At 43.5% G+C, this 24,658-nt stretch overlaps 5 non-coding genes across 5 annotated transcripts; 1 reads left to right on the top strand and 4 right to left on the bottom strand.

Moving 5' to 3' along the window:
* Positions 1 to 284: 284 nt before the first annotated feature.
* Positions 285 to 358, bottom strand: trnat-agu (transfer RNA threonine (anticodon AGU)). The gene has a single exon. It is a non-coding gene; the product is annotated as a tRNA-Thr (tRNA).
* A 4,899-nt stretch (positions 359 to 5,257) lies between these two features.
* On the top strand, positions 5,258 to 5,342 carry trnak-uuu (transfer RNA lysine (anticodon UUU)). Its single transcript is given in 2 exon segments — positions 5,258 to 5,294; positions 5,307 to 5,342. It is a non-coding gene; the product is annotated as a tRNA-Lys (tRNA).
* Positions 5,343 to 12,654: 7,312 nt separating this feature from the next.
* trnar-acg (transfer RNA arginine (anticodon ACG)) lies at positions 12,655 to 12,727 on the bottom strand. The gene has a single exon. It is a non-coding gene; the product is annotated as a tRNA-Arg (tRNA).
* Positions 12,728 to 21,149: 8,422 nt separating this feature from the next.
* On the bottom strand, positions 21,150 to 21,220 carry trnag-gcc (transfer RNA glycine (anticodon GCC)). Its single transcript has one exon. It is a non-coding gene; the product is annotated as a tRNA-Gly (tRNA).
* A 2,922-nt stretch (positions 21,221 to 24,142) lies between these two features.
* On the bottom strand, positions 24,143 to 24,213 carry trnag-gcc (transfer RNA glycine (anticodon GCC)). The gene has a single exon. It is a non-coding gene; the product is annotated as a tRNA-Gly (tRNA).
* Between the last annotated feature and the right edge of the window lie 445 nt (positions 24,214 to 24,658).

The following is a 24,658-nucleotide window of genomic DNA, read 5'->3' as shown; positions in this document are numbered from 1 at the left end:
ACTCCTTTTCCCTCTTTGCAAAAGTTTGAACCGCAGCTCAAGATCCAAAATCTAGGGCTAAATTAGGGTTTCTCCGGGGTATGAACCATCGAATCAATAATTATACCGCGACCTTAACGAGCGCAGAAACAAGAACGTGTCACGGACACATTCTCTGTGAGGGCTATCCGTATGATGAAACGGCATTTCTGAAGAGACTTGCTGATCAGTTCCGTGTTTGCTCCTGAACAAAACACAGCACTGCATGCTTCTCAAATTCACGAAACACCATGAATTACAAAAAAAGGCACCGCTGGGTGTTGAACCCAGGATCTCCTGTTTACTAGACAAGCGCTTTAACCAACTAAGCCACGGTGCCAATTCATGGGACTGTTTCCCACCTCCTCATTAATATCTATCAGCGACACGTCACATTCTGTTGTGGGTTCAGACTGTTTTCTCTTTGTCGATTTCGCTTGCCAGTTCACCTGTGAATCCCGATACTGCCTGCATTTCAAGCTGTGTTTGCCTTTCTGTGTCCATCAGTGCTTTGATACACGAATGAATATGTGTGCTTGTGTTTGTTTGTTACTTTAAATAAAAATTAGTGATGGACAATTCTCGCTCTGACACAGAAGAACTAATTAAGCAAATTTCACAGCGAAGTGTTGTTTATTGTGGTGCTGCAACTAAAAAAAATCGCAAAAGGTGCAAAGAGGGAAAACGAGAAAAACTTGTGATTGAAATTAAGGACAACTTTCAAGGTTTTTACACGTATATTAAGAGACAGAAGGGTGACTAAGAGTAATGTGGGCCCCTTAAAGACAGATGGAGGTTATATTGTAATTGAAAATCAGGAAATGGCAGACTTGCTGATACTCACAGAAAGACATGAGGACAATATACCACAGACAGAGGAAAACTGAAAATAAATCAAGGAGATTCAGTGTAAGTAAAATAATGGTAATGGAGAAAATAATTAGACTGAAGATAAACAAATCTCCAGGACATAATGTTTACCACCCTAGGGGATTAAAAGGAATCGGTGAGGACATTGTACATGCTTTCGTCATGATCTTTCAAAACTCTCTTGATTCAGGAATTGTTCCACGGATTGAAAAATTTCAAATGTCATTCCATTATATACGAAGGGTAGGAGAGATAACGCAGGAAATTATAGACCTATTAGTCTGACGTCTCTTGTGGGGGAGTTACCACTATCTGTCATTAGGGAAAGAATAACTGAGCACTTGGATAAACATGAATTGATCAGAGAGAGCCAGCATGGATTTGTAAAGTGTAAGTCAAGTCTAACGAAACTAGTTGAACTTTTTGAAGATGTAACTAACGTAGTAAATAATGGAGTGTCTATGGGTGTTATATGCATATTGACTTCCAGAGCCATTCGATAAGGTTTAGCATCAGAGACTGTTAACAGAAATGAGAACATGTGGAATTCAAAGCAACCCATTACCATGGGGAGCGAGTTCGTTCGGAGGTAGGAGACAGAGAGTCGGGTTAATGGGTATGTACACAAATTGACAGGATTTGAGTAGTGGTGTCCCCCAGGGATCTGTACCGGCGAATCATCTTTTTATTTTTTGTATAAATGAGGGAGATAAAGGAATAGAGAGCGGTATATCCACATTTGTCGACGACACCAAGTTAGGTGACACAGTGAGTAGTGTCGATGGGAGCATAAAGTTGTAAAGGGAAATTAACAGATTAGGTGAGTTGATAAAACTGTGGCAGATGGAGCTTACATAGAATTACATAGAATGTACATCACAGAAACAGGCAATTCGGCACAACCAAACTATGCCGGTGTTAATGCTGCAGACGAGCCTCCTCCAACCTCTCTTCATCTAACCCGATGAGCAAACCCGAATATTCCTTTCTCCTCCATGTGCTTATCGAGCTTCCCCGTAAATGTATCCATGCTATTTGTCTTAACTACTCCTTGTGGTAGCGAATTGAACATTCTAACGACTCTCCGGATAAATATGTTTCTCTTGAATGCGATATTGGATTTATTGATGACTATTATATTCATGGCCCTAAGTTTTGACATCCCCACTCCCAAAAGTACAAACGCCAAATCTACATCTGACCTATCAAACCCTTGAATAATCTTAAAGTCCGATATCAGGTCACCCTCAGCCTTCTATTTTCTATAAAAAAAGAGCCCCAGACTGTTCAAAGTTTCAATATGGGGAAATGTGAGGCCATCCACTTTGGCCCTAAGGAAGATAAATCAGAGTATTTCCGAAATGGTGAGAAGCTAGGAACTGTTGGTGAGCAGAGATATTTTGGGAAATCAAGAAGAGTTGGCAGACAGGTGCGAAAATAATTAAAATGGCTAATGGAATGTCGGCCTTTATCTCAAGGGAGCAGGAATTCAAACGGGTGGAAGTTATGTTCCAATTGTATAAACTCTGTTGAGACCAAATTTAGAGTACGGCATTTAGTTCTGGGCACCAGACCTCAGGAAGGATATATTGGCCTTGCGGGAGGTGCAGCGCAGAAAGACCGGAATGATAACGGGGCTAAAATGGTTACATTATGAGGACAGGTTGCGTGGACAAGGCTTGAATTTCCTTATGTACAGAAGATTAAGTGGTGATGTAATTCAGGTGTTGAAGGTGATTAAATGATCCAATGGTGTGTGAGTTGATGCTGAATCGGTCCCCTTCAGTGAAGAGAGGGTCGGCAGGCGCCTAGCAGACACGGCTCGGAACGGGACTCGCTTCTCTCCGGCGGCAGCGGCTGGTTTAGAGAGATCGCTCTGTGTGCTGCTGTTATTCCGCCTCCCGCACTCTGGGAGAACCGCGGAGGTCGGTCCTCATTTTTCTGTTATGAATCCGGCTCCATCTGTTTACTTTTGACGGGAGTGCGTCTGATCTCAAGTCAGGCAGAAGCGGGTGCAAATCATACCACAGGCACAGCGGCTCGGGGACTGGCGACTGTTTTTTTATTGGGTCTTTTTTAAGGAATAAGCTGTGCAATGTTTGTATAATAATAATGATCAGAATTAAGTTTGATACAATGAAGGTTTCTTCAGTTATTTTCCATTTCCACCCTCAGCAGTTTTATATAGTAACAGGTAACAATGTTTAAGGGATGTGATGTCCAGTGTTGGTGGAATCAGTGTAATTTAACTTGATACATTGAAGAATCTCTTGTCTATCCCCGGCTCTTACCTCAGCTTTAGATCCTCACCTAGTTTAAAACCGGTCACTCACTGATATAAATAAACCAGTAACATCCCCGAAACCTCAGCGGGAATGTTTGTTCCAATACATAGTGACGGTCCCAATTTCTACTGAAATTCTCAATCAGCAAATCCCAGAGGCTGTTTCAGGTTTGACAAACTGTGAAACAGATTGTTCAGAAAGCAGGAAAGAGGGAAACGCCGGTGGTTGATATAAAGTGTTCAAAATTATCTCTTTCTGTTTCAGATTCATCTGTGTGTGTTACTGACTGGAGCGACTATAACGGAGCCCAGTGACTGGTTAACGAGTTGAACTGAGTCATTGGCCTGTGTTGCAGACCGGCTCGTTGGACATGCTCATTTCGACTCATATCATTGTCAGCAAACAGGAAATTGCTGAAGTTGAGGCTGGTGAATAAAAGCTCGAAATGTCAATCCTTTCCGCAACTGGGGATTGAGTCTTCCGACAAAGAGGGATTTTCACTCGTGAAAGTTCCATCCACGTATTCTGCTCTTCATTTCCCTGGTCTGTTCGATGCGCCTTTCACTTCAATTCACGACTTAAAGGAAAAACTCGATTTTACATTCGATTTTCGGGTCATATGGTTAGATTTCATTAAATTGAAATCGACCCTTATCAACCCCAATATCATCACCTGCACGTTTGACAAATACAAAGCGGCTTCAATCGCGGTTTTGCTGCACAACTCGTTCAAAGATACTGTCGGTAATTGGAGGGTCTTTCAAATCATGACACGAACATAACAGTTCGCACTGCCGTTTTCCCCAAGACGCTTCAGATTCATGTGGAATGATTTCGGTCTGGCGGTTAAATCCGTTCCCTCTTCACAAATCCGCGTTTGACCCCGTGTCTTTTAATATTTTTGATAACTGATACCAAATCGGTTTGCCCCGTACTGTACATTACTTTTTAAATATTACAGATAAGCGGAGCACTTGAGCTGTCACAGCTGTGACTTTGACTTTTCTCCCTCTCCTCTCGATCTCCCCGGTAACTGCCACTAACCACAATCTTCTGTCACACTTCTCCATCAGAAAGTTCCGAACCTCAGTTTCCAAGTCAAATAACGCTCATCTCTTCAGTCACCGACAGCCCAGAGAGAGTTTGTTAGTTTCATCTCACATTTTCTCCAAATCTTTCTTAAAGTACCATCAAAAATTGTCCTTAAGTTAATAATAATAATATAATTAAAAGTTCTTATCTTCTGGGGTTTTGTTTCAGATTCCACGGCTTTTAAAGTTTACTGCGGATGTTGAACGAAGCGCATCTTGATTGGAGGCTTCTGTTTGTCACGAAACGATAATCGAGAGACCGAAAGTTAAACGCTTTTGTGATCTTGTCGCGCAATCGAACAGTTCGCGAAACGTTTTTGGTGCTCCAGAAATGCTCAGGTTGTGAGTTCGAACCTCACCGATAAAAGTCGAACTTTTCGCTTCAAACATTTTGACCGGAGTTCAAGATACAACTGGTCTGTTCCATGTTGCATCAACTTCTTAGTGTTCCCATCTGGGCAGTTGGGTTCCTCTGGCCTACCGTCTTGCAATAGCAGGTGCGAGTTTACTTGTTTTTTGAGGGAGAGGGGCAGCTGATATGACAACGGGGCCGTACGAGATCTTTAAATCAAAAGAACCAAACACACAATTTTTCTTTTCGTTAAGAGGTTATTCATCGGTTGGAAGTTTCGTGTAAGGAAAATTTGGAAGGGAAATTTGCTGCCTGGTGTCAATGTATAACGGAAGAAATTGTTCAGCTCACAGATGTTCATACGGTGAAAGGTCGAGAGGCATTTTCCATCTCCCGTGTGGGACAATTTAGCTTTTGAGCCACTGGGTAAAGTGTTTTTTTTAATTGGTGCTTACTAATAACAAGACATTTGGCAGAAAAAAGAATTATAAATCACAAGTTCGGAGTCCATGTTTCTTACGTCATGTTCAACACATTACTGAGAATTTTATAAATCGGATCTTCACCATGGTTCGACGTCTCCGAGGGATAAGTCAGAGTCCCACCATGGATCTGTATAATAGAAGCTTTTTGAATATAGCGTCTGAGTAGCTCAGTCGGTAGAGCATCAGACTTTTAATGTGGGTAGTGATCTGAGGGTCCAGGGTTCAAGTCCCTGTTCAGGCTATAAATTTTGAAACAGCTGGCTTCACAAAGTTCTGCTTTGCATCGGAGCAACAACTGCGGGTCAAACGATGCCTGCGATGTGTTGTCAAAGCTTCCGTGGCATCTTGTTTCCCAGGGATGGGCAGTAATGCTTTGTCTGAAGCGGAATTTTCTGATTTCCACCAGCAACAATGACATATTTGCATTGGAGGCAGTTCAGAGAAGGTTCACTGGGTTGATTCCGAGTATTGAAGGGTTGTCTTGTGAGGAAAGATTGAACAGTTGGGTTTGTACTCATTGGAATTTAGAAGAATGAGAGGAGATCTTATGAAACATACAAGATTCTGAGGGGACTCGATAGGGTCGATGCTGAAAGGATGTTACCCATCATGGAGGAATCTAAAACTATGGGGCATCGTCTCAGAATAAGGGGTCGCCCGTTTAAGACGGAAATGATGAGGAATTTCTTCTCCAAGAGGGTTGTGAATGTTTGGAATTTTTACCTCAAAATGCTGTGGAGGCCGAGTCATTGAATACATTCAAGGCTGAGTGAGACAATTTTTTTGATCAGTGAGGGAGTTAAGGGATATGGGGAAAGGGCGGGAAAGTGGAGCTGTGGTAAAAATCAGATCAGCCATGATCTCATTAAATGGCGGAGCAGGCTCGAGGGGCCGAATAGCCTAGACCTGCTCCTATCTCTCTTGGTCTAACGTGTGAGTGGAGAGAGCGAGGCCGGACAGGCAGCCTGAATGTAGTTGCTGTCGTGGCCTCACTCAATCCAGGAGCTCGGGAACATCGAACATCGAAAAACTGATGTGTTTGTTGCCGCGGCTGCAATGTTGTTTATGACTGTAGTTATTAACCGAGGCAGCGCTGCAGGATCATTTAATGATCTTTCACAAATCAACTGAAACCAGTCGCAATGTGCAGCTTTGAGAGGGGCTTCCTGTACCGTCAGGGCAGGAAACGGGAGTGAGGGAGAGATACTGTCGGTATATGTGTAGTGCTTGAGTCTGTGTGGAACTGGGCAGAGGAAGGAAACTCTACCGGTTCTGTGAGGCGTTGCATTTTATTCATATCTAAACACAGAGTGAATTCTTCGTTTTTTATATTTAGTGATTCTGAGTGCACTACTTTTTCCACAATATTTCCGTTTGGTTGTGTATCGGGGACATTTCGCGGGTTAGCTGAACGTGATGACCACGACACTACGGAAACTCTACCGATGGAGCTGTTACAGGAAAATCGCAGAAGAGAGCTGCCTTCTGCAAATGCTCTCAGTGCGGGAGACGGCTCCGGTTCCCGTTGAGGGAATTAACTTTTACAAAATGATTCACTTTATCAATTACGCAAAACTCATTAGCTCTGTAAAAAAGACGAATGCTTGTTCAAATCGCGATTAATCAACCAGTAACTTCCTGTTTCAGACTGAAGGAAATCCTAACATGTTTTTTTTTATTCATTCATTCACCAGGCAGAATATTGAAAGCTCAGAGGGGAAGTGAAAAAGGAAATAAGAGGGACAAAGAGAGAGTATGAGAATAGACTGGCGTCCAACATATAAGGGAATTCAAAAGTCTTCTACAGACATGTAAACGTTAAACGGGTAGTATGAGGAGGGGTGTGGCCGATTAGGGACCATAAAGGAGATCTACTCATGGAGGCAGAGGAGATGGCCGAGATCCTAAATGAGGGCAATTAGCGATGGGCAATAAATGGCGGCCTCGCCATCGACGCCCACATCCCATGAACGAATAAAATAAAAGGACTTTGTGCATGTGTTTACCAAGGAAGAAGATACTGCCAGAGTCTCAGTAAAGGAAGATATAGTTGAATTACTGATGGGCTAAAAAATAATAAAGAAGAGGTATTTGAAATTCCAGCTGCACTTAAATTAGATAATCACCCGGTCCTGGTGGGATGCAACCCAATTTGCTGAGGGAAGTAAGGGTGGAAGTTACGGAGCTTCTGGCCATAATCTTCCAAACATCCATAGATACGGGGGTGGTGCCTGAGAACTGGAGAATTGCAATGTTACACCGTTCTTCAAAAAAGGTTGTAAGGATTAACCCAACAACAATAGGCCAGTCAGTTTGACCTCAGTTGTGGGGAAACTTTTAGAAACGGTAATCCAGGATAGAATTAACAGTCACTTGGACGCGTGTGGATTGATTAGGGAAAGCCGTGTTTAGCTAACCTGATAGAGTTTTTTTGATGACGCAACAGAGAGGGTCGTTGAGGGTAATGCAGTTGATGTGGTGTATATGGACTTTCAAAAGGCGATTGATAAAGTGCCACACGGTAGGCTTATCATTAAGATTGCAGCAAATGGAATAAAGGGGTCAGTCGCAACAGATGCAGAATTGGCTGAGGGACATGAAACAGAGAGTGATGGTGATATTTTTTTGACTGGAGGGAGGTGCACAGTGGTGTTCCCAGCGGTCAGTGCTGGGACCATTGCTTTTCTTGATATAAAGTGATGACTTGGACTTGGGTGTGCAGGACACAATTTCAAAATTTGGACATGATACAGAACTTGGAAGGGAAATAAACAGTGAGGAGGATGGTCATAGACTTCAAGAGGTTATAGACAGGCTGGTGGCATGGGCCGACAAGTGGCAGATGCAATTTAACGCTAAAAATGCGAAGAGATAAATTTTGCTGTGAAGAACGAGGAGAGGCAATATAAATTAGAGGGCACAACTGTAAAGGGGTACAGGAACAGAGAGATCTGGGGGTTTATGTGCACAAATCGTTGAAGGTGGCAGAGCACGTTGAGAAAATCATTAAAAAAGCAGACGGGATCCTGGGCTTTATATAAAGAGGCATAGAGTACAGAAGTATGGAAGTCATGATCAACTTCAATAAAACACTGGTTCGGCCACAACTGGAGTATTGAGTCCAGTTCTGGGCACCGCACTTTAGGAAAGATGTGAAGGCCTTAGAGAGGGTGCAGAAGAGATTTATTAGAATGATTCCAGGAATGAGGGACTTTAGTTACGTGGATAGACTGGAGAAGCTGGGATTGTTCTCCTTGGAACAGAGGCGGTTGCGAGGAGATTTGATAGAGGTATTCAAAATCATGAAGGGCCGAGACAGAGTAGATAGAGAGAAACTGTTCTCATTGGCGGAAGGTTCAAGAACCAGAGGACATAGATTTTAAGTAATTGGCAAAAGAACCAAAGGTGACATGAGGAAAAACTTTTTTACACAGCGAGTTGTTAGGATCAGTAATGCATCGCCCGAGGATGTGATGGAGGCAGAATCAACCATGGCCTTCAAAAGGGAATTGGATAAGGACATGAAAGGAAAAAAATGCTGCGCTACTGGGAAAGGGTGATGGAGTGGGATTACCTGGATTGCTCTTGATAGAGCCGAATGGCCTCCACCCATGCTGTAACCTTTCGACAATTTGTATATTTTCATGGGATGTGGGCGTTGCTGGCAAGGCCGGCATTTATTGCCCATCCCAAATGGCCCTTGAGAAGTTGGAGTTGAGCCGCCTTCTTGAACCTCTGCAACACGTGTGCTGAATGTTCTCCCACAGTGCTGTTAGGTAGGGAGTTCCAGGATTTTGATCCAGCGACGATGAAGGGGAACGTGCAGGTGGCCGTGTTACCTAGCGCCTGCTGCCCTTGTCCTTCTAGGTGGTAGAGGTCGTCGGTTTGGGTGATGTTGTCGAAGAAGACTTGGCGGGTTGCTGCAGTGCATCCTGTGGATGGTGCACACTGCAGCCACGGTGCGCCGGTGGTGAAGGGAGTGAATGTTTAGGGTGGTGGCTGGGGTGCCAATCAAGCGGGCTGCTTTGTTCGGGATTGTGCCAAGCTTGTTGACTGATGTTGTAGCTGCACTCATCCAGGCAAGTGAAGGGTATTCCATCACACTCCTGACTTGTGCCTTGTAGATGGTAGAAAGGCTTTGGGTACGCACGAGGTGAGTCACTCGCCGCAGAATACTCAGCCTCTGGCCTGCTCTTATAGCACAATATTTATATGGATGGTCCAGTTAAGTTTGTGGTCCATGGTAACCCCCAGGTTGTTAATGGTGGGAGATTCGGCGATGGTAGTGCTGTTGATTGTCAAGAGTATGTGGTTAGACTCTCTCTTGTTGGAGATGGTCATTGCCTGGCACTCGTCTGGCGCGAATGCTACTTGCTATTTATCAGCCCAAGCCTGAATGTTGTCCAGATCTTGCTGCACGCGGGCAGCGTCCACAATGTTCCTTCTTGCACGTGCAGTGAAGTGGACCGCAGTTTTCACTTTTAAACCAATGTTAAGAAAAAAATGTGTCCGGGAAAAACTCCATTTCAGTGGGTGACTCTGGGCCAATGGATATTTCGGTTAAAATTTGTAATTGCCGACTGGCGAGAGGGTGGATTTGGAGCTCCTGTGTGGCTGCACTGCGCTCTATCCCGATCTGTTTGGAGCGACATTCCCCTCACCTGATCACTTACAGGGACAGTTCGACTCTAAGTTTCATTTCCCTGGCGCTTGGTGAGATTTCAAAAATTGGATCAGACCGTGCCTAGTCCAACCTCGTCACTTACAGGCAGACAGATACAAAGCGGCGACACTGTGCTTCGGTGATATGAAAGCCGAGTGCGATTTCCGGTTCGAATGCAATGTCGAACAAAACTTATTCAAAGAAAGTGCAGGTCATTGAAGTGCCTTTAAATTCCTGATTGTTTGCACTGAACTTCTTCCCCACGTGCTTGAGATTCACGTGGAGCGATTTGGGCGCTTCTTTTCATTTCCTGCAGAAGTTTCAACTGTAGTTCAAGATCAAAAGTCCTGGGACCACTGTTGTTCACAATTTATTGGTGCTGGGACCAGTGTTGTTCACAATTGATCGGGGCTGGGATCACTGTTCACAATTTATTGGTGATGGGACCACTGTTGTTCACAATTTATCGGTGCTGGGACCACTGTTGTTCACAATTGATCGGTGCTGGGTTCACTGTTGTTCACAACTAATTAATGTTGGGACCATTGTTGTTCACAATTTATTGGTGCAGGGACCACTGTTGTTCAAAATTTAGTGGTGCTGGGACCACTGTTGTTCACAATTGATCGGTGCTGGGATCACTGTTGTTCACAATTGGTCGGTGCTGGGATCACCGTTATTCACAAGTTATCGGTGCTGGGACCATTGTTGTTCACAATTGATCGGTGCTTGGATCTCTATTGTTCAAAATTTATCGGTACTGGGGCCGTTGTTGTTCAAAATTTACATTATTGATTTGGACACGGGAATCGGAAGTGCATTTTGAAAATTTACGGACGGCGCCTAATTGGGAGTTCCAATTAATACAAAGGAAAAATGCGAAAAATACAGGCAATCATTCGTAACCTTACAGTATGGGCGAGTAAATGACAAATTAATTTAAATATAGCTTAGTGTGAGGTGGTGCATTTTGGTCGGAAGAATAAGTGGGCCACATACGGCTTGGATAATAAGAGTCTAAATGGGATAGAGGAGCAAAGGGATCTAAGGACACAGATACACAAATCACTAAAAGTCGCGACATTGGTTGATAAGGCCACGTGAAAACAAACTAAACACTGGTGTTCATTTCTAGAGGGATAGAATTGAAAAGCAAAGAAGTTATATTAAACTCGTAGTGAACCTTGGTTGGACAAAACTTGGAGCACTGGGCAAAGTTCGGGTCTCCATATTATAAGAAGGATATAGGGACATTGGGGAAGGTGGAAAAGATTCACAAGGGTGATACAAGAACTGAGAGGAGAGACTTATCAGGAAAGGACGAATAGGCTACGATTTTTTTCTCTGGAAAAGAGAAGGCCGAGGGGTGACCTGATAGAAGTCTTTAAGATAATGAATGGGTTTGATAGGGTCGACATAGAGAAAATGGTTTCACTTGCCTTGTGGGCGAGTCCAAAACCAGAGGTCATAAGTATGAGATAGTCACGAATAAATCCAATAGGGAATTCAGGATCAACTTCTTTACCCAAAGATTGGTCGGAATGTGGAGCGTGCTACCACAAGGAGTAGTTGAGGCAAATCACATAGATGCATTTAAGGGGAAAGTGGATAAAATCTTGAAGGGTCCAGTCAGAGTAGCTGCTCCCATTGTCAGAAAGGTCAAGAACCAGAGGACAAAGATTTAAGGTGATTGTAAAAGAATCAAAGGCGATATGAGGAAAAACGCTTTTGTGCCGCGAGTGGTTAAGATTTGGAATTCACTGCCTGAGTGAGTGCTGGAGGCAGATTCAATCGTGACTTTCAAAGGGGAATTGGATAAGTACGTGAAGGGAAAAACATGAAGGGCTACGGGTAAATAACTAAAATTGCAGAAACCCGAGATCTTCAGATCTTTAGACCAACGCCCGCCCAACTGAGTGATTTGCGACTAATGTTAATTGAACTTTGTGTCATTCGTTGGAACAACAGATAACCCCGGGTGGAATTGTCCCTTCAGGTCATTCCGCACTTGATGTATAAACATCGCACTCATATATACACACCCTCATTTCATATATGAACATCGCACTCATATATACACACCCTCATTTCATATATGAACATCACACTCATATATACACACCCACAGTTCATATATGAACATCACACTGAGATATACACACCCTCAGTTCATATATAAACATCGCACTCATATATACACACCCACATTTCATATGAAAACTCGCGCACTCATATATGCACACCCATAATTCATATATAAACATCACACTCGGAAAGACACACCCACAATTAATATATAAACATCTCACTCATATACACACACCCACAATTCATATATAGACATCGCACTGATATCTACGCTCCCACAGTTTATAAAAGAACAGCGCACTCCGACTACACACCCAGTTAATATCTACCCAAATTCCTGCTTATAGTTCTCACCAAAGTCTGAACACTGAAAGTTTAACTGTTTTCCAGATACTGTCCGTCCTGCTTTGTATTTTCAGCATCGGATTTCCTGCAGAACGGCAAAGGCAGCGCGATATCGGTGCTGGCGGTGAATGCTGCTTCTGCCGGACGCCTCGATGTTCAGGAGGTGGCGGGGATTGGAAAGCTCTTGTGTCACACGAAGTGTCTGAAAGGCCCGTAAACACATGAAGGCCATTTGCGCGGTGGCGACACCTCGTGCTGCAATGTTAGTGTGTCTGACATCAACCGAATAGGCGGCTTGTTGGAATCACGTTGTGGTCAAAGTTTTTTTTTTACATTACTGAAACTAAACCATTCAAAATGGAATGTTTGTTTTATTTGCTGCTTCACCATAAACAATACCTAATTTTTATGTCTGACTCATTCATTCCCCAGTGTCACGGGGAAAATTCCATAAAACCGAACCAGGTAGGAGTCGAACCTACAATCTTCTGATCCGTAGTCAGACGCGTTATCCATTGCGCCACTGGCCCACCTGATAATTAAGACCTTTTATTTCATTTTTCATTCAGAATCAATCCACACATTGCCACAGCGAGCTTAACGGAGCGAGAGACACAAACGGTGTTGGTGAACACAGCGAAATCGACGCGACAAACAGAAAAGTACAAAACGGCCAAAAACTCCAACAGACAGTGGAGGGTATCTGACAGGTATCAGTGAGGGGAGGTCGTGAAGTTGCAGCTTGATTTGGCTCCGTGGCGAAGCTGCTCAAAGTGCCCGTTTGGTCAGGGCCTTTTTTGTCTTAAGTCTCCAATGTGATATTTACCCAATTTGTGAATTCAGCAACAAAATAACAAAGGGCGGTATTTGTATTAATTCCGGAGCCAACAAGGAAAGGATTCCAGAGCTTCAATGCGGAAATGTTCCTTCACTGTGCAGACGGACCTCTCATACAATGTGTCCGAAACACGTTTCGAGGATATTGATCCAAAGGCCTGTGTGTACAACCTTCTTCACTTGCAACCAGTAGCCCATCTCTATTAAAGGTTGCGAAGCGAAACTCGTTTCAAAGTAGTTTTCGCTGCACAGCTTTTGTAAAATTGGTAGAAACTCATTTTGAACACATCTTGGTATTAATGAGAATATCAGGCACAGGATAGTTTGGGTGGAACCGTCTCTTACAATAAGTACAAAGTGCAATCGATTACAAAGTGAAAAGGCCAATCCAATCTCTCAGTCTCTTTATCTGTCACTTTCTCGGTGAGTGAATGTAAACCAGCAGAAGAAGAGAAAACAAAGTACTGAGCAGTTTTGTTTGTTTCCTTTTCCTTCGGGCGAGTACAGTTGAAGAGAATGATTTATGTTTCCTGCTGAACAAATAACTGGAATGAGCTGTGTATCCGGTTCCCTTGGTACCCAGTGAAACAACCACGTTTATATCTCCCATTTACACTGATACCTTCCTTCGTTACTAATTATAGGAAACTTTTGGTAAGGTTCAATCACACTTCAGAAGTCCAGAAGCACAAAGGAAGGTGGACACCTCATGGTGACGTAACCTGCAGGCGAGAGAGGTTTGCAGGTTTACCTGGAGCTGTAAATGTATAAACTCCTTCCAATGTACAAACTCCCCTCACCAACAGCAATTCAATTCTAACTGATCTGAGACTTTGGTCATTTATGGTGATTATACTTTGTGGAGTTAAAGCAGCAGTAGAATCCGGTGTGTGTTATGCACGTAGCCGTTCATTCAATATAAAACATTGTCATCCGACGTACCATGAGCAATGCCACACAGGGTATGTTGGGTTACGGACAGTTCTGCCTCCAGCAGTTGTTCTCTCGGTCACACATCCGGCATCACCTCTCGGTCTCACACTTCAGAGTCACTCCTGAATATAAACACATTTCTGTTTCAGACTTTTACCTGGAGGTCAACAAATCACAAGTCAAGAAGGAGGGAACAAACAAATCAAATATTTAACAACGTTAACAGGTAGAAAATTAACCATAAATAACTGAGGAAAAAATGAAGCAAACGGATCAAGATGAGCAATTAGCAAAAGGTATCAATTAAAGAAAGGAGATGGGGAACCCATCAAATCGCTCCAAATAGTTTTTGAAAAATCCTTTCGGTTTTCATCTTCGTATCTCCGTTAAGTTGGGGACGGACATCTAGAAATATTTTCCGTAACATCATAAAGACAATTAGAATGCAAATTTCACAAAGTAATGATTAATCTTACTTATACATGAGCATCATGCTCTGTGTTTGAAATCTGGGATTGTTTTACCATTTTTTAAGTTTAGAGGGCAGTTCTGAATGTATGTTCTACATTTAAACGTAAGCAAATAAAAAAAATGCGTAATTTGTTTTTAATGACAGGAAGAGTTGCTTTTCCATGTTACATGTCGAGATTTATTTATTTCTGCAACTGTCATTTGCGAAATGAACGAATGTATTGATTCAATTGCCGGTACGGGTAAGGAAATCCCAACTGTATCATTTCCAGGAAACAGTCAAGCAATTAAATTAGTTTATCAAACCCAAAATACCCGCTGGGATTTGCTGATTGAAATTTTCAATGGAAATCGAGATGGTCACTAAGTATTGGAACAAATATACCCGCTGAGATTTCGGGGCTGTTACTGATTTATTTATATCACTGACTATCCCATTTTGAACTAGGTGATGTTGCAAATCTAACGACAAGAGTTTGGGTTGGAGAAGGAATAGACTAAAGTAGCAGATTGAATTTCACTGATACCACAAACATTGCACACCACAGCCCTTAAAAATTGAGACCTATTTCTATGTTAAACTGGAGAGGGTCTAAATAGAAAGTTACAGAAAAAGCCATTCAATGTATCAAATTGAATTACACTGATTCCACAAACATTGGACAGCACACCCCGTAAACATTGATATCTGTTTCTGTATAAAACTGGAGAGGGTGTAAATAGAAAGTAACAGAAAAAAGAACATTGATGTATGAAATGTAATTTTGTTATTACTGCGCAAACGCTGAACAGCCAATCCCCAAAACACTGTCCCAATTTTGAATCAGTCGCAGAGCCCTGAGCCGGAGTGAAAATGCTGGGACCCAACGTAATTCAAACACGTAGTCTTGGGATCTGGAGTCAGACGCTGCAGTTCTGCCACCAGCTCCACAGGAAACGTGTGGACCCGGATACATAGGATGGAGATCGGTACTGACCGCCACCGCGCCTCTCGGAGTGCGGGAGACGGAAGCAGCAGCCCACCACACTTCCTCACCAAAAGCGCAGGAATCCCACTCCTGACAGATTCACTTCTTTAAACGTTGTTTAGATTCGGTGAATTACGATATAATTCAATCTTTAATTGCCCTCCGCTCTGTCAGTTCAGGACTTTATTTAAACCGATACTTGGAGTTCTGTTTTACAGGGTGCCGGCTGTTTAAACATTTCTCAGTCCCACTATTCCCATTAATAACACTTTTTGCTGCTAACTTCTGTTTGATGCAAAACACCGGTCCTGTGAAATTGAACAGCGGTTGCACTGAACATTTTTACAATTACTTACCGTGTTGCGGTTTCTGTATTATAGCGGTTAGCACGTTCACCTCACATGCAAAAAGCCCCCAATTGGATCCCGGGCAGATTTTCTTCATTATATTGGAACTTGCTCGATATGTACCTTCAGGGGCGAGTTTCTTCTCCTGTGTTGATAGGTCGACAATCGGCTGTTCCTGTTCAATTTAACAACGGCTGCACCAAACTCCTGGTGTCATATACACTGACCATTTCTAAAATGCAGTCTGAAAAGCGTTTCACATGCAAAACAAATCATTATTAAACTTGTGAGTGTCAGTCGGTAACCACGTTAGCGTCTCTTTCAGTCTGCAACAGAAAATAATAGGTTGGTTAATGGTGTTTACAGAAATATTCATCTTTTCGTAGAGTTTATTTGGTTTCATGTAATTAATTACATCGGTGTGAACGCCGAATCATAACCACGAGTCCACCAGGCACCTGCACAGACAGTTCACCCAATCCGGTTACTTTAATCATCTGCCCTACTGTGCTTGAAAAACAAAAGGATGAACAGCCCTTTTCTGTGAAAATGTGTCTTGATGAAACTAGTATCTGCAATTGATGAACTGGAGCGAATTGCGGTCGAAGCAGATCTGGAAAATGCGCAACGCAGCCGCACAGGAATTCCAAGTGAACTCTACGTGGAGGAAAAGGAGTGACAGAAGCAGAAGGAGATGCCACGTGAAAAATTTGGACCTGGACCTGCTGCATGAGACTTTAAATGTGTTCAGCCTTTAACTGTCGCTCACAGTGTCAGAACAGTCACTGTTATCATTACGCTTTTAAGTATCTTCTTGCACTGCATCTCCTCAATAGTCCCGGGTTATCACAGCATCGCTTTCTTCAAATTTAATCCAAGTGCGAAAACATACACGATTTCAAACCTAAGCAAAGGTGTGTGAGATTGGAAGGAGAGTGTGAGTGGGGATCATGGGCCTGGGGGGCAGTGAGATCATCTCCTGTACAATAAGATATTCCGCAAAGCGAAGAAGCAGGGAGATGAGACCTTTCCCGGCATGTGCAAAATCCATCCCTTCTCAATGGTCAGCACCGTTCTTGCCCTCTCTCTCCCTGCTGACCATGTCAAGATAGGTTTCATGTATTGGCTGTATTTGCATCAGGCATCTAATTCAATTGGCAGCTGGAGGAGTAGAGGAAGCAGGAGGGTAAGAAGATTCAGAAACAGGAGATGCCACGTGAAACGGGCCGAATCTTGTGTGTTCCAGTTGCTTCAAATGATGCACGGCAGTCCTGCTTCGCCTCGTAGCTTTCTCTGCATCGATTCGGCCCGTGCGTGCGTGCGTTTTGGAAATGGAAACAGAGACATCAACTACATGTGGGAGTATTTCACCTCACTTTCCATTTCACGCGCAGGCCGACCCGCACTCGGTACTGTTTTTCGCGTTCTCACAGAAAATGCCTCTTTGTGCGAGCAGCTTGTCTGGACTGGACTGCACTGAACTGGAACACGAAGGAAATCAGTACTTCAAACAGAAAACATTCTTCACTCACACATCCTGATACATTAGAGTCCCTGTACTTGAATTATTTTTCCATTCATTGGAACATAGCAACAGGAGTAGGCCATTCAGCAGCTCGAGCCTCCAGTTTCAGACATCCTTCCTGAGGTGGGGCGCCCAGAACTGAATGCAGTCCTCCAGAATGGGATGGAGAGAGCACTCTGCATTGCACATACCATCGCTGTGTCGATTTCTCAGCAGCGCTTTGAATCCCCACTGAGCTTTCGAACCATTTACTGCACCGCAGCAAAAGTTCCAAGGCAGCATATGGGTATCGTGAAATAACCTAATCGATAGCCGATTTGTGATGCCATGAGTAGCACGTGGGACTTCTAATCACTGCAAAGGTTGTGTGTCCGAATCTCACCATCGTTGAATTTTAGCTCAGGGTTCGGTGATTTCGGCGCTGGGAAGTGAAATTTTGCAGCAAAACTACAACAGGATCATTAATGCCCGTCAAGGAAGGGAAACAACTCCCTGCACTTCATCTTACACAAGTGGCTCCAGTCCCACCCGAATTTATAATGCTTAATCGACTCTGAGCTGGATTGGCGAAACACTCTCAAGAAGGAGGCTGATCATCTGCTCACCGCAAAAGTCAATCTGCTGGACTTCCGGCTCTGTCAGACTGCATGTTCCTTCAGACTGGTTTCTAACTGGACACATTCATCCTGCTGCTTTTCGAGCATTGGTGCTTGAGGGGTATAATTCTTGCTTGCAGTAATTCAATTCCTGTAAAAGTAGCTCCTGATGATCGCAATATGGAAAGTATCGTGGCTGAGCGTTCGAACGCGCTGGTTTAAAGCTCAAGCTAAATCCCAAAATTAGTAGATTGATCAAAATCATAGTTTATGGTTCCAATACCGCAGCCTCCCTCCTGTAAACTAATAACGCTGAATATCTCATCACTATTGCAAGAAGAGGAACCACGTAGCGATACAACTAATTGATGCATTTTGGATCACTCAATTATACGTTCAGCTCCGTTCGAAATGTTCACAAGGAAAAGGATTCGTTGATCTTGGTGAGACTCAACCAACAACCTCGGCATTTCCCGACCCTGTACTGTCAGATAAGGAGCGTGCACTGACTGCGCCGCGAGAGCCCGGTCACTCTGATCACCTGTCCCACTCTGCTGGAAATAATATTAAGGTGAGAGGCCCTTACCTGTGGAAACGTGTCCTGTCCCCGTGAAGAAAATAATATCTGCAGTTACACTTTCAGCTCCTTTCACATCCTCTGCTCCATCGCACTACAATCGGGATTTCTGTGAACAGAACAAAATAAACATTGGCAGAAATTCTAAAAGCAGCGGGATTCAAACCTACACATCGAAAGAAATTAAATTTAACACATTAGACCGCGAGGCCACGCTACCATAATTTCACAGTAACATTTAAAGAGCTGTTTAATGCTCAAATTAATGAATTGAGGCTAATTGATCGCATTTACCCCGTGCTGGAGTTGTTCTCCTTTGAGCAGAGAACGTTAAGAGGAGAATTGATAGAAGTGTTAAAAATCATGAAGGGCTTAGATAAAGTAAATAAAGAGAAACTGTTCCCATTGGCGGAAAGGTTGAGAACCAGAGGACACAGATTTACGGTGATTGGCAAAAGAACCAAAGGCGATATGAGGAAACACTTTTTTACCCGGCGAGTAGTTATAATCTGGAATGCGCTGCCTGAAAGGATAGTGGAAGCAGATTCAATCGTGGGTTTTAAAAAGGAATTCGATAAATACTTGAAGGCATAAAAATTTCGAGCTACCGGAAGGAGCGGGGGAATGGGACTAACTGGATTGCTCTTAAAATGACCCGGCACGGGCTCGATGGGCCGAATAGTCTCCTTCTGTTCTGCAACCATTTTATGATTGTATGATTCTATTCATAACCTTTATTTTCTTTGCATGCATTTCTCTATCTTTCCCTGTCTCTGTCTCTTGTGTTGTCCTCTGATGGACTTCTCAGGCTTCCTTGAACGGCGACGGCTGATCGAACCTGCAACGACCAGAGAAGGTTAAAGAAAGACTGAGACGGTAGGAAAAGTAAAGGTGCATCCCAGCTGCTGCAGCCAATGTCTACACATACATGTCTCGTCGCTCTCACAGTGAAACAAATCACCAATGTGATTAAAGTATTCTTATGGTAGAGTGTATGTTATCGCCATGCCGAGACAGACGGCAAACATATCAGAGAATCAGACAATCTTAAAAATTTACGCCAGCGGAGGCCATTGCGCCCATCTTGTTTGTACCGGCCGGAAAAGAGGTATCCAGCATCGCCCGACTTCCCAGCGTTTGGTCCGTAGTCTTGTCGGTTATGGCTCTTCAAGTGCATATTGAAGTGCTTTTTAAATCCGATGAGGATTTCTGCTTCTCCCACCCTTTCAGGCAGCGAGTTCCAGACCCCCACCACCCGCTGGGTGGAAAAAAAATCCCTCTGCTCCATTCTAATCCTCTACCAATTACCTTAAATCTCTGCCCCCTTTTTATTGACCTCCCTGCTAAGTGAAACAGGTCCTTCCTTTCCACTCAATCGAGGCCTGTAATAATTTTGTACACCTCAAATAAATCTCCCCTCTGCCTCCCTTGTTCCAGAGAAAACACACTCAGCCTATCCAATCTATCCTCATAGCTAAAATTCTCCAGTCCTCCAAACATCGTCGTAAATCACATCTGTACCATTTCTAGTGCAGTCACATCTTTCCTGTAATGTGGTGACCACAACTGTCCGCAATACTCCAGCTGTGGCCAAACTAGTGAATTATTCATTCCTAGAATAAGCTCCCTGCTCTTACATTCGATGCCTCGGCAACACATGTAAAGTAAATAAAATGTCTCAAGATGATGAAGAGAATGATGCTGAATGTGAATTTCCCCCAGGGCAGGCGGTCTCATTGATATTGGATGACGGGATAGAGAACGAGATATCGAAGTTTGCCAATGGGCACGTTGTAAGCAGTGAAGATGAAAGCATAACATTCCAGAGAGACATTAACATAATAAATGAATGGCCAAAACCGTGCCAAATGGATTTCAATTTCGGCAAGTGTGAGGTCATCCACTTTGGACTTCACAATGATAGATGAGGATACTTTCCAAAAGGTGAAAAATTCGAAACTGTGGAGTTCCAAAGGAACTTAGGTGTCCATGTACATAGATCAAAAACAGGTCATGGACAGGTACTGGAAATAATCAAAAAGGCGAATGGAATGGTGGACTATATATTTAGAGGACGAAAATACAAGGGAATAGACATTGTTCCAGAGCAACACAAAGCTCAGGTTGGACCACACCTGGAGTATTGTGTTCAGTTCTGGACAGCGCACCTTAGGAAGGATATACTGTCCTTGGAGGGAGTGCAGTGGAGATTTACTAGAATGATACCTGGACTCTAAGCGTTAAATTACGAGGAGAGATTACACAAACTATGGTTGTATTCCCTGCAATTTAGTAGATTAAGGGCTGATGTGATCGAAATTATCAAGCTATTAAGAGGAACTGATGGGGTCGTTACAAAGAAACTATTTCCGCTCGTTGGGGTGTCTTGGACTTGGGGGCATAGCCCAAACATTAGAGTCAGGACTTTCAGGAGTGAAGTTAGGATACATTTCGACAAGCAAAGACAGGAAGTCTCTTCCACAAACGGCAGTTTGATGTGAGCACAATTGTTTATTTTAAACCCGTGATTAAAGATTTTTGTTAACCAAAGGTATTCAGAGATATGGGACTAAGTCGGGTGCAGGGAGTTCAGTCACAACTCAGCCATGATCTCATTGAGTTGCGGAACAGGCTGGAAGGACCAAATCCCGGAATCCTGTTCCGAAGTTCCTCCTTGGTGCAGAATGCAAAATGGTCGGGCATTAGCCGGGAATCGAACCCGGGTCGCCCGCGTGGCAGGCGAGAATTCTACCCCTGAACCACCAATGCTGACTAGGGCAAAGTGTCCATGTTTCCAAATGGAATCCTGTCTGAACGAACATGCTGTTCACAGCTGCGATGGACGAGTGGTGAAAGCTGTTGTCTCAAAACTCCAATGGGGTTTTCCTGCTCAGGTTTGAAGTCGGCTCGCAGTGCTACGGCTTAAAGATCTCTTCAATGCTCAAATACATTAATTGGAATTAATTGACCGCATTTACCTCTCTCCCAGCATGAGAGATACTTCAACGTGGCCGGTGCTTTTAAATGGGCGTCCAATCTTCTCTTCCAAGATTTCAAGACCGAGAAGCAATATCTCCCAATCTGTAACTTAAATTCTGCTAGCTTGCAAAACTTAAAATTTATACTCTTTATTTTCTTTGCACGCACCTCTGTATCTTTCCCTGTCTCTGTCTCTTGTCTCTGTTTGACCCCTGATGGCTTCTCAGGCTTCCTTGAACGGCGAAGGCTGATCTAAATTGCAACACCAGCAGAGGAGGGCAAAAAAGGGACTGAGACGGTAGGTAAAGTAAAGGTGCAACCCAGCTGCTGTAGCTAACGCTTGTACACTTATGTCTCTTCGCTCTCACAATGAAACAAAGCACCAATTTGATTAAAGTATCCTTATGGTAGAGTGTATGTTATCACGATGCCGAGACAGACGGCAATCATATCATAGAATCCGAGAAAGTTCGGCCACAGAAGGAAAACATTCTGCACATCGTGCCTGTGCCGCCGAAAAATCGGTACCGAGCCTCATCTCACTTTCCAGCGTTTGATACCTAATCCTGTTTGTTACGGATCTTAACTTGCATATTGAAGTTTTTATTTTGCCAATGCGCTGAGGGTTTCTGCATCTCCCACCCTTTTCGGCAGTGATTTCCCGACCCCACCACCTGCTGGGTGGAAAAAAATCATCCTCTCCCCTCTAATCCTTCTACCAATTACGTTAGATCTATGTACCCTGATTATTGACCTCCCAGCTAAGGGAAATAGATCCTTGCTATCCACTCTATCTAGGCCCGTCATAATTTTATACACCTCAATAAAATCTGCCAACAGCCTCCTCACCTCCAGTGCAAACAACCTTATCCTATCCAATCTAATCTCATAGCTAGAATTCTCATGTTCTGACAACAGTGTCGTAAATCTCCTCTGTACCATCTCCAGTGCAATCACATCTATGCTGTAATGTGGTGACCACAACTGTATGCAGTATTCTTGCTGTGACCTAACTATTGTTTTAAAATTTCTGCCATAACCTCCCTGCTCTTACATTCTCTGCCTCGGTTAATAAAGGAAAGTATCCTGTATGCATTTGTAACCACGTTAACTATCTGTCCTCTTACATTCTGGGATCTGTGGACATGCACTCCAAGGTTCCTCTTTTCATTTACACCTCTCGGTATCCTCCAAAGCAATGTTGTTTCAGAGCAACTAATTCTGAAACGTCTTACTTGATAATACAAGTCGTACAGACGAAACCAATTCAGTAAAGGGAAACGAATATTGGCGACAGGAAATAGTTAGTGTACAACTTGATATTACCGCACACCGGAATAGAAATCGAGATTGGATGGATAGAAGAGGTCTGAAAGGATGGCCGATCGGCTTTGGAAGACATCGAAACTTCACACTGGCTGCACGAAGCAAGTAACAGCGCCTGGTTGATCTCGATGCATGATTCTCGCTTCGGGACTTCAGTTGATTAATATCCGAGAAGTTCAGGGTTCAAGTCCCGGATGAGCCTTGCTATGCCACTACTTTGAGTGAAAAGACACCAACTGGCTTCTGACATCTTCTCACAATTGCATTTGGTTGGATTGAATTACATGCAGATCATGTTTGAGCTCCAGAGGACAGAGTGCTGAGGTTCCCAAGGCGCAACACATGTCAAGTAAATAAAATGTCTCAAGATGATGAAGAGATTGATGCTGAATTGGAATTTCCCCCATGTCAAGGCGGTTTCATTGATATTAGATGACGGGATAGAGAACGACACATCGAAGTTTGCCGATAGCCCCAAAATGGGTAGCGTTGTAAGCAGTGTAGATGAACGCACAACATTCCAGAGAGATATTAATATAATAAATGAATGGCCAAAACCGTGGCAAATGGATTTCAATTTTGGCAAGTGTGAGGTCATCCACTTTGGACTTCACAAAGATAGATCAGAATACTTTATAAAAAGTGAAAAATTCGAAACTGTGGAGTTCCAAAGGAACTTAGGTGTCCATGTACATAGATCAATAACATATCATGGACAGGGACAAGAAATAATCAAAAAGGCTAATGGAATGGTGGCCTATATATTTAGAGGACGAGAATAGACAAAATTCTAGAGCTGCACAAAGCTCTGGTTGGACCACACCTGGAGTATTGTGTTCAGTTCTGGACACCGCACCTTCGGAAGGGTATATTGTCCTTGGAGGGAGTGCAGTGTAGATTTACTGGAATGATACCTGGACTCCAAGCGTTAAATTACGAGGAGAGATTACACAAACTATGGTTGTATTCCCTGCAATTTAGTAGATTAAGGGCTGATGTGATCGAAATTATCAAGATATTACGAGGAACTGTTGGGGTAGTTACAAAAAAACTGTTTCCGCTCTTTGGGGTGTCCAGGACTTGGGGGCATAGCCTAAACATTAGAGTCAGGACTTTCAGGAGTGAAGTTCGGACACACGTCGACAAGCAAAGGGAGGTAGAAGTGTGGAAGTCTCTTCCACAAACGGCAGTTTGATGCGAGCACAATTGTTAATTTCAAACCCGTGATTGAAAGATTTTTGTTAACCAAAGGTATTTAGAGATATGGGACGAGGAGTTCGGTCACAACTCAGCCATGATATCATTGAGTTGCGGAATCGGCTGGAAGGACCAAACACCGGAATCCTGTTCCGAAGTTCTTCCCTGGTGCAGAATGCAAAGTGGTCGTGCATTGGCCGGGAATCGAACCCGGGTCTCCCGCGTGGCAGGCGAGAATTCTACCCCTGAACCACCAATGCTGGCTTGTGCAAAGTCTCCATGTTTCTAAATGGAATCCTGTCTGAACGAACATGCCGTTTCCAGCTGCGATGGACGAGTGGTTCAAGCTGTTGTCTCAAAACTCCAATGGAGTTTTCCTACTCAGGTTTGAATTCGGCTCGCAGTGCTGCGGCTTGAAGATCTCTTCAATGCTCAAATACATTAATTGGAATTAATTGAACACATTCACCTCTCTCCCAGCATGAGAGATACTTCAACGTGGCCGGTGCTTTTAATTGGGCGTCCAATCATCTCTTCCAAGATTTCAAGACCGAGAAGCAATATCTCCCAATCTGTAACTTAAATTCTGCTAGCTTGCAAAACCTGACATTTATACTCTTTATTTTCTTTGCATGCATCTCTCTATCTTTCCCTGTCTCTGTCTCTTGTCTCTCTGTGTGACCCCTGATGGACTACTCAGGCTTC

The sequence above is a fragment of the Heptranchias perlo genome, chromosome 20 (genome assembly GCF_035084215.1).
Source record: "Heptranchias perlo isolate sHepPer1 chromosome 20, sHepPer1.hap1, whole genome shotgun sequence".
Lineage (NCBI taxonomy): Eukaryota > Metazoa > Chordata > Chondrichthyes > Hexanchiformes > Hexanchidae > Heptranchias > Heptranchias perlo.
The sequence above is the reverse complement of the archived record's forward strand: the minus strand, read 5'-3'. Positions and strand labels throughout refer to the sequence as shown.